The sequence below is a fragment of the Dasypus novemcinctus genome, chromosome 3 (assembly GCF_030445035.2).
Source record: "Dasypus novemcinctus isolate mDasNov1 chromosome 3, mDasNov1.1.hap2, whole genome shotgun sequence".
NCBI classification, from domain to species: Eukaryota; Metazoa; Chordata; class Mammalia; order Cingulata; family Dasypodidae; genus Dasypus; species Dasypus novemcinctus.
Window position 1 is genome coordinate 103,162,846 of NC_080675.1, and position 13,787 is coordinate 103,176,632.

Sequence of the window (13,787 nt, forward strand, 5' to 3'; positions counted from 1 at the left end):
CTTTTTTGGGGGGATTAGGAAATTTTTTTAAATGTCTGCATGTTCTTAGAATGATGTCAAAACAACAACAACAAAAATTGAAAGCAATGTATAGTGTTATCTGTGAAATCCCTAAGATTACCACAATATCTTTAATAACAATGTTTCATATTTTTATTATTCTATGACTTTTCTATCCAAAAATCATGCTTCTTTCCTTAGAAAAGTGACCTATAATTTTATGAATCATCTATCTAAATATGCAGAAAATGAATATTGTGAGATAATGAATACATTCGATATTTTTCTTGATTGGTGCCTGACTAGTTTTTTTTTAACTAGTTTTTTTTAAACTAGATGCATACTATTTTGTTAGGCTTTTGTTTGTTTGTTTTTTTAAGATGGAACCAGGGAATGAACTGAGGACCTCGTACATGCCAAGGAGGTGCTCAACCACTGAGCTACATCTGCTCCACTATGTTTTTATCTTCAATGACATTTGTAAGATCTGAAATCAAATTGGCTGTCTCCGCAGCTACCTGTAGGCCTCTAAGCTTAGCAGTAAAACTGTCCAAAGTCAGGTTGATGACTGTGTTAGCAACTTCATGTGAAAGGCAGTTTTGTGCCACAAAAGGCTGACAGCTGTTTCTTCAGAAAGACCATCTTAGTTCTTCCTGGCTGCTATACAATCCACAGCCACATCTTGAAAACAAATCTGGCCAGTTAACAAACAGTAATTTGATTGAACTGACCACAAGTGTCCATATGTCCTGTTAGTGCAAATTTCACCTCCATTATATTTTAACGTGCCAGCGAAAGATTCTAGAGAACTGCAAGTGATTCCACAAGAAGTTGCAGTTCTGTTTGAGTGTGTCCACCATCTTTGAGAATACTTTCTAGCTCATTAAGAATCTTGTGCCTGACATATGCAGCCAAATGAGTTTCAGTACTGCCACCTCCCAACAAAAATGACAGTTGCAAGACATACAGTACTGTTTTTGGCATGTGAGCTTCAGCTCATCCTAGGCAGCATCATTTCTGTTGCAGAGGAGCAAATTGCAGAGTTACTTCAAAAGGAATAAGACGAAAAATATGTTTGGAGTCAAATTTTGCAGAGCACAAATCTTTCATACATCCATAACTACAAGGAGAGGCTGAGCTCAGGGAACCATTCCTGAGCTCCTGTCATTTTCTCCAGGGGCTCCATCAGGGCCACTCCTACTCTGACCATGGCAATTATATGATGTGTGCAGAGAAACTGTTTTGAGAATGTCTATGACTTTTTGGCACATGATGAGATTGATGTGGTCACTAACCAGCTGCCTTCCTACGTTTGCAACTGGACCAGCACTGCGTTTTCAAGAGAAACTCCATACTGACTGTAATGGTTAGGCCAATGTGTCGACTTGGCTGGATAATAGCGCCCAGCTGTCTTGTCAAGCTAGTACTGGGCTAATTGAAATATAAGGGCATTTTATGGGCTTTAATCATCAGTGAGTTGATTGCATAGATGACTGATTACATCTACCATCAATTTGAGGGGATTTCAGCGTTCAGAGAGAAAATTTCCATCTCTACTTCTGACAGACAACTTCTCCTGGGAAACTCATCAAGGACTTTCATCTGAGTCCCTGGCTTGCATCCTACCCCAAGGAACTGACTTGTGCATCCCCACGGTCATGTGAGAAAATTTTTTAAAATTTCATACAATTTACCGATATCTCCTGTCTGTCCTGTTTACCTAGAGAACCCTGACTAATACACTGACCACCACAGTTGCTCTCCATTGTCAGACAGGTCTCCACATAAAGACGCATAAGAATGCCACCTTGAGGGCACTTGGATTTTTGATAGGTAACATTCTCATCAAATGAACTTCTGATATTTCAATGAGAATTCCAGGTAACAGAGTGGATTCTGTAACTCTCTGACTTTTTAAAGGTACAATTATACTCTTTCTTAAAATGCTGTGCTCTTCCATCTTTTCTGGAATCGTAAGCAAAAGGGCTTTCAGAATCCAAACCCCAATGTGATATATTTCCTTTCTGATGAGCATACAGGAAAGTTTACTCGTTAATATATTATGCACCAAACAAAGGAAGATCTGAGACAACTAAAATTGACTGGAACTCGACAACCACAGACCTCAGACTTAAGGTAATTGGTACAGAAGCTCAAAAGATGCTTATTTAATCTAATGACAGTGGTGAGTGACAAAGCTATCCTCTGAACATCGTCAATCAGGTTGCAACAAAGAATGGCTGTGAATAAGCCACAGTCATTGAAATTTGACATGTGGTTCTAGACAGAAGCTGTCAGGATCCTTAATACGGGATGACTGACACAAAGACAGCTGAGCCATGCTGACAACTGTGAAGCTGTGCACACAGAACCTCCAATGCAGTTGAGCAGCTACGTCAGCTTACCTGCAGGGCCCTAGCATGACCTTATTATTCCTTTGAAGAGAGAAAGTGTGGCCCCAACTCTCACACGTCAGTGGTTCACTTTTACACAATGATGGCTTTTAACTTCTAAAGGTGACATGTTACTTCAGGTGATAACTTGTGAAGACAGCTCTTATTTTGTTAACCATACTTCCCATACACTACACTGTTATGGTTTTAATGTTTTTTAAAAATTACTCTTCAAGGATGAGAATCTGAATGTGTAGCACAATGGCTATAAAATTAAATAGCTTTATGTTTATGAAGCTAATCAGCATGTGATGATTAATGACATATTAGCAATTCAAAATATTTATTTTGGGAAGCAGACCTGGCCCAGTGGTTAGGGCGTCCATCTACCACATGGGAGGTCCACGGTTCAAACCTCGGGCCTCCTTGACCCGTGTGGAGCTGGCCCATGCACAGTGCTGATGCGCGCAAGGAGTGCCATGCCACACAGGGGTGTCCCCGTGTAGGGGAGCCCCACGCGCAAGGAGTGCTCCCTGTCAGGAGAGCTGCCAGCATGAAAGAAAGTTCAGCCTGTCCAGGAATGGTGACACACACACAGAGAGCTGACGCAGCAAGATGATGCAACAAAAAGAGACACAGATTCCCGTGCTGCTGATAACAACAGAAGCAGACAAAGAACACGCAGCAAAATAGACACAGAGAACAGACAACTGGGGCTAGGAGGAGAAGGGGAGAGAAGTAAATAAATAAATACATCTTAAAAATTATATATTTATTTTGCTTCATTCTTCAGTATGCTTTGGTTTGCCTCTGGACTGAAATTTTACAGACTATGTTTTAGTCTCTGTAGAATGTATGTCCAAAGATGGACGATCTATAAAAGGTACTCCAGCTACAAGAAGCCAATTCTTTTTTTTTTTTTTAAAGATTTATTTATTTATTTAATTCCCCTCCCTTCCCTGGTTGTCTGTTCTCTGTGTCTATTTGCTGCATCTTGTTTCTTTGTCCGCTTCTGTTGTCGTCAGCGGCACGGGAAGCGTGGGTGGCGCCATTCCTGGGCAGGCTGCACTTTCTTGCGCTGGGCGGCTCTCCTTAGGGGCGCACTCCTTGCGCGTGGGGCTCCCCTACGCGGGGGACACCCCTGCGTGGCAGGGCACTCCTTGCACACATCAGCACTGCGCATGGGCCAGCTCCACAAAGGTCAAGGAAGCCCGGGGTTTGAACCACGGACCTCCCATGTGGTAGACAGACACCCTAACCACTGGGCCAAGTCCGTTTCCTGAAGCCAATTCTTTTTTAATCCAACTGATCTGCATCTCTTAATATCAAGATAAGATTCCAAATTGCTTCTTTCTGAAAGTGGAAAGCTAGCAATTTCCTTCTTCAGAGGACTTTTAAGTGCCAGACTATCTGGCTGAAAAATGTTGTCCCCAGATCTCCCCATTGACCCCCTGAGAGCTAACAGGTGGGGCAACCAGTCAGAACAGTATTAGGAAAGGGGATAAGGAAAGGATTTGAAAAGGCCTAACCTGCGGCCCCACATGGTTGTCTCACCCTGTATCACAACGGCAACCCATGTCTCTGGTTGTATACTTATCTCTTTTCCTGTTGTTTTTTTTCTTCCTTTCTTTTTAATATACTTTTTTTATTTTTTAAAAAAACATACTTAGATTACATAAGTGTTACATAAAAAATATAGAGGATTCCCACATACCCCACTCTCTACCCCTCCCACATTTTACCACATTAACAGTACCCATCATTAGTGTGATGCATTTGTTACAACTGATGAACACATTTTGGAGCATTCCCATTAACTGTGGATTAGAGTTTATATTGTAGTTTACACTCTCTCCTACACAATTTTATGGCAAAATACATAATGGACAGTATCTATCATTGCAATGTCATTCAGGACAATTCCCAAGTCCCAAAATCCCCTCAAATTATAACCATTTTTCTCTCTCCTTCCCCTCAGAACCTCCAGTGGCCACTGCCTCCACATCAATGATATAAGTTCTTCCATTGTTAGAATCAGAATAAGTCTAAGATAGAATAACAGTAAGTCTATTCTAGTCCATCATTCATTCTCCAATCCTGAGGATCCAGGAGAGTGATGCCTACTCCATTTCTAATTAAGAGGGGCCTTAGATCCCATTGGGCAGAAGGATGGGGCTACCTAGCTTGGAGTTGCAGACTCTCTCTGTTCCTGTGGATGGTGGTTGTCCATCATCATCTCCTTGTTGGTTGTCCTGGGTGAGTCCAATGAACTGGAGAGTAGGTGTTGCAACTCTTTTCAGATTCAGGGCCCAGCTAGCAAATGGACACCCTAAAAATTTAAGTCTGTCAGACATATACCTATCAACTCTAGTACTAACTATAGGTTCAAAGAGAAGAGCAGAAGAGCCATGTGTAGGGAAAACACAACTGAGTCCAACTCAGTCACACTGGGCAGCATAAATTCCAAAGCAGGGCCCACTGGCAGGGCACCAAACTCCTGAGGTATCTGCACTGCCTATAGTGTCTGGATGTTTCCAGATCCCTCAGGAGCCCTGTTATTTGAGGTAGTATTTACTTAGCTAACAGGGAGCTGAGGATGTTCAACCACCACACCAGGGAGCTGAGAGAGTCTACAGCTGCAAGCAGGAGAATTCCATCCATCAACCATGTGGAATCTAAGCCCCCCCTCAATTTAGAGGTGGAGTGGACATCACCATCCCAGGATCCTCAAGATGGAGGAATAAATATGAATTAGAGTGGACTTACTGGTATTCTATTGTAGAATTATTGTGACTCTAGCAATGGAAGAACTTATATCATTGATCTGGAGACAGTGGCCGCAGGAGTTGCTGAAGGCAGTGAGAGGGAAAAAGGGTGTGATATTGGGGCATTTTTGGGACTTGGAGTTGTCCTCAGTGATATTGCAGGGACAGATGCAGAACATTATATATCCTGCCATAACCCACTGAATGGACTGGGAGAGAGTGTGAACTACAACATAAATTATAACCCATGCTGTGTGGCAAAGCTCCAAAATGTACTCATCAAATGCAATGAATGTACCACACTGATGAAAGACATTGTCAATGTCGATGTGGGAGGAGTGGGGAGTGTGGGGAGTGGGGTATACGGGAACCTCTTACATTTTTCTTTTTTTGGCTTAAAGATTTAGCTCTTTTAGGTCTTAAAACTTATTATTTTTCCTACAATACTGAAGGCAATTTTTTTCTCTCCGCCCCCCCATCCCCCAGTTGTCTGCTCTCTGTATCCCTTCGCTGTGTGTTCCTCTGTGACCGCTTCTATCCTTATCAGTGGTACCAGGAATCTGTGTTTCTTTTTGTTGCATCATCTTGTTGTGTCAGCTCTCTGTGTGTGCGGTGCCATTCTTGGGCAGGTTGCACTTTCTTTTGTGCTGGGTGGCTCTCCTTATGGGGTGCACTCCTTGGGCTTGGGGCTCTCCTAAGTGGGGGACACCCCTGCGTGGCACGGCACTCCTTGCACACATCAGCATTGCACATGGACCAGCTCCATACAGGTCAAGGAGGCCCGGGGCTTGAACCGCGGACCTCCCATGTGGTAGGCAGACACGCTATCCATTGGGCCAAGTCCACTTCCCTCTTATATTTTTTAATGTAACATTTGTGTGATTTATGTATGTTTAAAAAAAGATAATAAATAAGGGGAGGGTGTCCCCTGCTCCCACCCTGCCTTTCGCTTCCTTACACTTTGCCCGCCTGTTCCTCGTAACCTCCCTGTATTATGGCCCTTCTCAGCAGCAGTTTGTGCTGCTGCCTCCCTCTGCCCCTCCCCCCAGCCACTGTTATCTTCCCCCTCCCAGCCGATCGCTGTTCTCCCCGCCTCATTTCAACTGCCCTCATCCCATATCCGCCCGGCACAACCTCGGAAACAACCCCCTCTGCCATCAATGGCTTACGTCATAAACCGCAGGTCCGCCCTTGCCTCTGCAGCCAATCCTCAGCTGCCCCGCGGACATGCCCCTCCCACAACCTCCCCGCCTCCATGACACTATAAAACCCCATGTACTTCCCGAATAAAATCAGACCTGCGCATAGACCTCGTCTCCGTGGTTTTTCCTCCATCGAACCGCGCATCCCCACCAAGCCTTGAGCCGCCCGCTGCCGCCCCGGTCAGGCCGTGGCGTAGGCCCGATCCCCGGCAGCGACTCACCTGCAGTGACCTGCCTGCAGTGCCACAGCGGAGGCCAACAGGTGGCGCCTGAACAGGGACCCCAGCTACGGCCCCTTGTCTGGCCAGCCCGCTGCTGACCCCTCGCACGGGACCCATCGCCGTCCTCCCGTGCCGCCGCTCAAGGTAGGGACTCTCCGGCGTTGCTCCCTTCACCCCCCTCCTGAGCCCTCTGCCGCGATGGGGGCCTCCCTCTCATCCCGTCAGGTTCCTCAAGTCCGCCTGCTCGCTGCCCTCTTAGAGACTCACCACGTGAAGGTCTCTCTCCGTCAGCTACAGCGGTATTGGGACCTTCTCCTACCCTTTAACCCTTGGCTCGTCACCTGTGCTCTCTGGAGCCCAGAGACCTACGAACGTTTAATTCAGCAGGTGACGTCTGCTATGGAGCACGATCGCAAGCAGTTTCCCCCGGCCTTATCCCGACCCTCGTCGCTATCCGCGCCTGTCTCCAAGGTGTGCCCTCCCCTGCCTCCGCTCTCGCCTGTGAGCCTAGCCACCCTCTCACCTGCGATCCTGATGGAGACGACGATGCTCGTTCTCTGTCCGCCCAGCTAGAGGCCGCGCTCGAACTGGATCCCCCCACAGCCTCCGATCCGGACCCCAACCAACATGGCGACCCCCCGCCTTCTCCCCCCCCCCACCGCGTCCTGCAAACAATGCCAACATGGCGCACCTCCTCCTTCTTCTTCCTCGGCGCCCTCTTCCCGCCTTTACCCACCTCTTCCTGTCTCGTCGCCATCCGGTCCCGTCCCGGATGCCTGCCGATCGCCATTTTCGGCTAAACCGGCAGAGCCTCCGGTGCCATCTTGGCCTGTACCTGGAAATGACCTGGCCACTCCTCCATCTTGGCCCGAGGCCAGAAGTGATGTCAGGCGTGACGTCACCGTGCCGCCATCTTGGCCAATCAGGAACACCGTTGCCGCCGCACCCTCCTGGCCGGCGCCCGGTGGCACCGCCAATGCCTCACCTCCATGGCCCGCTTCACCTCCCGCCTGCTCCAGCAATAGCGGGAGCGTCGTGAATCCTCCTCCACCAGCGAACGACACCACCTTTCTCACCTCCCCCACTCCGCCTCTGGCTCAGATGTTCCCCCTCAATCCCGCTTGCACTCCGCAGAGCCCACAAGCATGGGTCCCCTTCTCTCCCAAAGACATCCAAATGCTCCGCAACGCGATAAAAGAGGATGGCCTTGCCAGCCCTCATGCCCAAGACCTTCTCGAGCGTATGACCATCCCTCGCTGCATCCCTTACGACTGGATCTCTCTAGCCAGAGCGGTTCTCTCCCCCGGGCAATTCATTGACTGGCAAGCCCATCTCGGTGTCCTGATCGACAATCAGATTGCCGACAATGCTCGTCAGGGTGTGCATTACCCTGCAAACGCATTTCTCGGGTTCGGCCCTTACGGCGATCCCAGCGCCTACACTGCCACCCCGCCTGGGTTTTTCATCCAGCTCCGTGACTGTGTTTTTCGAGCCTTCCGTTCGTGCGCCGTGGCCGCCCCAGAGCCCCTCGTGAAGCTTTTCCAAAAACCCGAGGAGCCGTTTAATGAGTTCGTAGCTCGTGTGCAGGCCGCTGCAGAGAGGCAAGTCGTCGGCAATGCAGCCCGCAAGTCCTTCGTTAAGGACATCCTGCAGGAGGGGGCTAACCCAGCTTGCAAAGCCATCATTCATCCCCTTCGTGACAAGCCGCTCCAAGACTGGGTCCTCGCATGCTCCGGAGTTTCTGGGCAAGCATCTGCGCTTGCAGCGGCTATTGTCGCGGCAGTCCAAACAACCAACACCTGCTTCCGCTGCGGCGAATTGGGCCACTTCACTCATGAGTGCCCCAACCTTCCGGCTCCGCCGCAACCCGTAGTCCAGCCTATGGTGCCACCACCGCGCCCTGTTCCTGCCGCCCGGCCGCCCTCCACCCCCTGCCCGCGCTGTGGAAAAGGGTATCATTGGGCTCGCGATTGCCGTGTTCCGAGACAGCCTTTAAACGGGCAGCGGGGCAAGCCTCAGCCCCGCCATCAAGAGGCTCCAATCGCCCCACGCCAGCCCCGCCCGTAGGCATCCACTGGTCTGTTCCCATGTCGCCCGCTTCGCAGCCGCGCCTCACCATCAAGGTCAATGGAAAGTGGATGGACGGCCTTCTTGACACCGGCGCCGAAATCTCCTGCATCCCACTCTCCCAAGCTCGTGACTTCCCACTCACAGCCGGACCCGTCATCGTAGGCGCCACAGGCCAGTCCTCCTCGCAACAGGCGGCTGAAGATCTTGCCTGGCATGACACCGATGGACGGTCAGGGTTCTTCCGTCCCCTGGTTCTCAGGGATATCAAGCAAGTCCTTTGGGGGCGCGACATTCTTCACCAGTCAGGCGCCGTTCTTTTTACTTCGCAGCCATCGCTGCCCCCCCAATAGTTTTGGCCATTGCTCGCGTTCGACCTCCAGCACCCGTTCCTCTGCAATGGGACACAGAGGAACCCATTTGGGTGAAGCAATGGCCTATGACTGCCCCGAAACTAGCTATTCTTCAGGACCTCGTGGAAGAGCAGCTCCGTGCTGGCCATGTTGAGCCCTCCACCAGTCCATACAATACTCCCATTTTTTTCATCATCAAAAAATCTGGCAAGCCACGCCTCCTCCACGACCTGCGAGAGGTTAACAAGCACATCAAACCCATGGGCTCTCCTCAGCCCGGCATGCCTCACCCGTCAGCCTTTCCGCGAGATTGGTATGTGGCAGTCCTCGACATCAAGGACTGCTTCTTCTCTATCCCCCTGCATCCGGATGACCGCCCACGGTTCGCCTTTACTGTTCCCCAGCCCAACCACCACCGGCCTGCCAAACGGTATCAGTGGAAAGTCCTCCCCCAAGGCATGAAGAACAGCCCTGCCATCTGCCAGCTGTTTGTGGCTACTGCTATTGAGCCCTTAACCTCCGAGGCCACTATCGTGCATTACATGGATGACATCCTTGTAGCCCATCCGAGCGAGCCAAAACTACAAGCTATAGTTGCCAGTCTTCTCTCCAATCTGAAAGATATCGGTCTTCAGATCAACATAGAGAAAGCCGTTTTCCACCCACCGTTTCAATTCTTGGGCTTTGAAATCTCGGAAACGGTCACGCCCATGGCGCCGCTTATAAACGTCCCCAAAACCATGATGCTCCATGATCTCCAACAGCTTTGTGGCCAGCTCAACTGGCTGCGCCCGTCGCTGCCAGTCACCACACATCAGCTGCAGCCTCTGTTCCAGCTCCTTCAGACCACTGGCCCACCATCACAGGCACCCACAAAGAGGGTCACCCTGTCGTATGAAGCAGAGTGCGCCCTGAGCTGTGTCAACTCTGCCCTAATGGACTGCTTGCTCCAGCGAATAGACCCAGACAAGCCATTCGCAGGACTTGTCCTTCCCACCCGTGGGACCCCCACTGGCCTCATCTGGCAGGACGGTCCACTCCTGTGGGTCCATTTAGCCAAAAGCAAGCTTCGCAAAATCACTCCCCAATCCGTCCTGTTCGCGCAGCTTGCCATCGCCCTTGTTGAGCGCTCTACCCACCATTACGGGCGTCATCCAGATGTCATCATTTGGCCCCTCTCCGCACCTCACCCCCCCCGTGAGGTTTTTCTCCTCTTGTCATTGCAGATGACGCCTCCAGTCGCCCAGTCGAGCCCGCCTGAGTCTGCCCCTCCTGCACCATCACCCGCAGGGACCACGCCAGCTCTCTCCTGCCGTGAGCGACGTCGACGTCGTCTTCTTGTCCGTCGCTTGAGCCGTCTCTCCCTCGAAGATGCCTCCATCGAGCAGCAAATTCTCCAGCTTCTCCGTCATGCTCGCGCCTCCCCTGCCCCGCGCCCTCCTACCACCCCCCCCCTACACCTTCTCATCATTATGCTCTCCTTAGCCTCCTCAGCCCAGGCCACGCCCCTTTGGGCCGCCCTTCTTCAACCGCCTGGTTTCCTCTTTCTCTCCCCTCACTCCCCCACCTTCCCCACCATGTACTCCCCCAACTGCGACTTCCTCCCAGAAAGCTGCGACCCCCTCGCCCTTCCTGTCTCCTCGTCGTTGCCAAATGTCTCCATCCCTATTTCCCTCGATGCCTTGCAGTTCGTCACCAACCTTTCCCTGTGCGTAAACCCCCGCAATAACTCCTGCCTTTTTCTCACCAACGCCACTCTTCTTGACCTCTCCCCCACCTCCCCCCTCAACGTCAACTCCTCCTTCAACGCCTCCGCTCTCAATGTCACAGGTCCCTGGCTTTTCCCCACCAACTCCGCCCCCATGCCCAGTTCCCACCCCTTCATGCGGCCCCTCGTCCAGCCCTGCCACGCCGACACCCTGCCGGCCCGCCTTCCCACTTTCCCTTGGACCCCCTGCCTCTACCCCACGCCTCGCATTGGTGGCCTCTTCCACGGAGCCCCCTGCAACATCTCCGACCCCCACAACCTTACCCCCTGCTATGCAAACCCCTTCCAAGTTTCCCCCCTGGTCCCCCGCACGTTTAGCGTCATGTCCCTGTGCAACCCCCACACCTGCTTCGATCTCTGCGCCCTTACCTGCCACCCCAATTGCCTTGTCTCCCACGCCAACGTCTCGGTTATCACCCATACTGTCTCCTCGCCTACAACCCCTCCCCCCAACGTCACCTTCACCTCCACCCCGTTCGTTCGACACCCTTACTATTTCCTTTTATGCCCCCCTCCTTCCGAATCCACCCTCACCAACTGCAGCCTCGCAAACCACTGGAACTCTTCCTTCCCTTCCGCCTTTCTGGTGATGCAGCCCCGCGTTGTGTGGCTCCCCGTTGACTCCCCCGACTGGGTTGCCCCCCAGCTGGTAGATCTCCCCCTTTCTCGCCACCCCCGAGATTTTGGCATCACAGCCGCCATTACTGCTGCCGTCCTCGCATCCCTCGCAGCCGCCACCACCGCGGCGGCGGCCCTTGCCGTCTCTTCTGGCGCTGCCTCCGCCGTCATCAACACATCCACAGCAGCAGCCCTTGCCCTCGGCGACCAAAGCAACATCAACTACCTTCACCACCAAGCCTTATTCAACCTACAGCAGCAAATCGACCTGCTCGCCGCTGACGTTGCCGCCCTCTACGACATAGCCACCACCACCTGTGATGCCCGTTGGCCCCTCTCTAGCTTCTGCTTAACCCCCCACCCCGTCAACTCGTCGGTGACCGCCCGCCTTGCACTACGCCAATGGATGTTTTCCTCTTACAACACCTCCTTCCTCAACTACACCCACTCCCTCCAGCAACACATCCTCACCCTCGAATCCATCAAGCCCCCAACCCTCTCAGCTTCCCTCCTTAGAGACGTGCTCCAAAAATTCCTCTCCCTTTTCCAACCCTCCAGCCTCCTCCTCTATGCCTTCCTTTTCCTCCTTCTCCTCCTCCTCCTAGGCCTCGCCTGCTGTATCCACAAGTCCGTTCGCCAGCACCGAGAGCGGCAAAGGCTCTTGGCCACAGCTGTCCTAGTCCTCTCCCAAAGCCATCCCCTTCCCGAGGAGGCCCGGCATGCCCAGGTGTGGCTCACGGAGGTGGCAGGAGGCAGCCATCGATAGGGCCCATCGTGGTCGCCTCGAGCTGCGGGTACGGGTTCTCTGCCCTCCGCATGGGGAATCGGGCATTTCAGCCGCCCTCCCCTCTGCTCACGCCCCCCTCGTGCCCCCACGCCCCCTGCCGGTAGCCCCTCCTCGTTCCTTTCTCTCCTATTTCCCCTCCTCTCACCCCCCTCATCTTTCCTCCCTACAAAATGTCAATCCCACAAAACCTGTGCGTTCTTATTTTTGAAAGAGGGAGCAATTGTCCCCTGCTCCCACCCTGCCTTTCGCTTCCTTACACTTTGCCCGCCTGTTCCTCGTAACCTCCCTGTATTATGGCCCTTCTCAGCAGCAGTTTGTGCTGCTGCCTCCCTCTGCCCCTCCTCCCAGCCACTGTTATCTTCCCCCTCCCAGCCGATCGCTGTTCTCCCCGCCTCATTTCAACTGCCCTCATCCCATATCCGCCCGGCACAACCTCGGAAACAACCCCCTCTGCCATCAATGGCTTACGTCATAAACCACAGGTCCGCCCTTGCCTCTGCAGCCAATCCTCAGCTGCCCCGCGGACATGCCCCTCCCACAACCTCCCCGCCTCCATGACACTATAAAACCCCATGTACTTCCCGAATAAAATCAGACCTGCGCATAGACCTCGTCTCCGTGGTTTTTCCTCCATTGAACCGCGCGTCCCCACCAAGCCTTGAGCCGCCCGCTGCCGCCCCGGTCAGGCCGTGGCGTAGGCCCGATCCCCGGCAGCGACTCGCCTGCAGTGACCCGCCTGCAGTGCCGCAGCGGAGGCCAACAGGGGGGGATATCCTACTGAGATGTATAAAATGTACCTCTGGAATGACCTCCCAATTCACTTTGAAGTCTCCAGCCATATAAACTAATTTGTCTTTACCCTTTCTTCTTTTTATTCAAGATATTTTTCCAGTTGTATTGCTCGTTGGTGCTTGGTAGTAATCCCTCAGTGCCAGGGAAGCTCAACCCTAGGAGTCATGTCCCATGCTGGGGACGGGCAAGTAATGCATTTATATGCTGAGTTTGGCTTAGAGAGAGGCCACATTTGAGCAACAAGGAAGCTCTCAGGAGGCAACTCTTCAGCAACCTTTAATACAAGACTAAGTTTCAGTTCAAAAGTAAAGGTTCATAAGTACAGTCATCAATTATCAAGGGCCATCATTGGACCATCCTCCTTCACTAGTCACTGTCCCTGTACTTGGGGGGTTCTTGCTGTTCCATTAGAGTATGTGACAGAGTTCACTAGGATGGGAATTCAATATTCTTTTGGTTACTGTGTGAATCTCCACCCACTGTGACAATGCCCCATGAACACTTGAACACATTCATATTCCTTAGCAGCACACCACAGGTGAACTTCCTCCCATGTATCCCCTGTGGACTCAATTGTGTTTTCCCTATGCATGGCTCTTCTGCTCTTCTATTTGAACCTATAGTTAGTACTAGAGTTGTTAGGTTTATGCCCCTGGTGTGGTGGTTGACCATCCTCACCTCCCTGTTAGCTAAGTATCCTTCCATGAATGATCCTCCCCTGTCATAGTTGTAACCATTCTGTGACCCAAAACTTCTTCAAAAATGAAGCCAAAAAAATAACCAAATACAATTAATAAGAAAATGAAATAATAATGATAGTC

The 13,787-nt window shown here is 51.5% G+C and overlaps 2 pseudogenes; one reads left to right on the forward strand and one right to left on the reverse strand.

Moving 5' to 3' along the window:
• Window positions 1-440: 440 nt before the first annotated feature.
• Window positions 441-10,865, reverse strand: LOC101428261 (molecular chaperone MKKS pseudogene; annotated as a pseudogene).
• The window catches only part of LOC101416586 (RNA polymerase II elongation factor ELL2 pseudogene), a 105,198-nt pseudogene continuing 102,274 nt past the window's right edge, over window positions 10,864-13,787 (forward strand).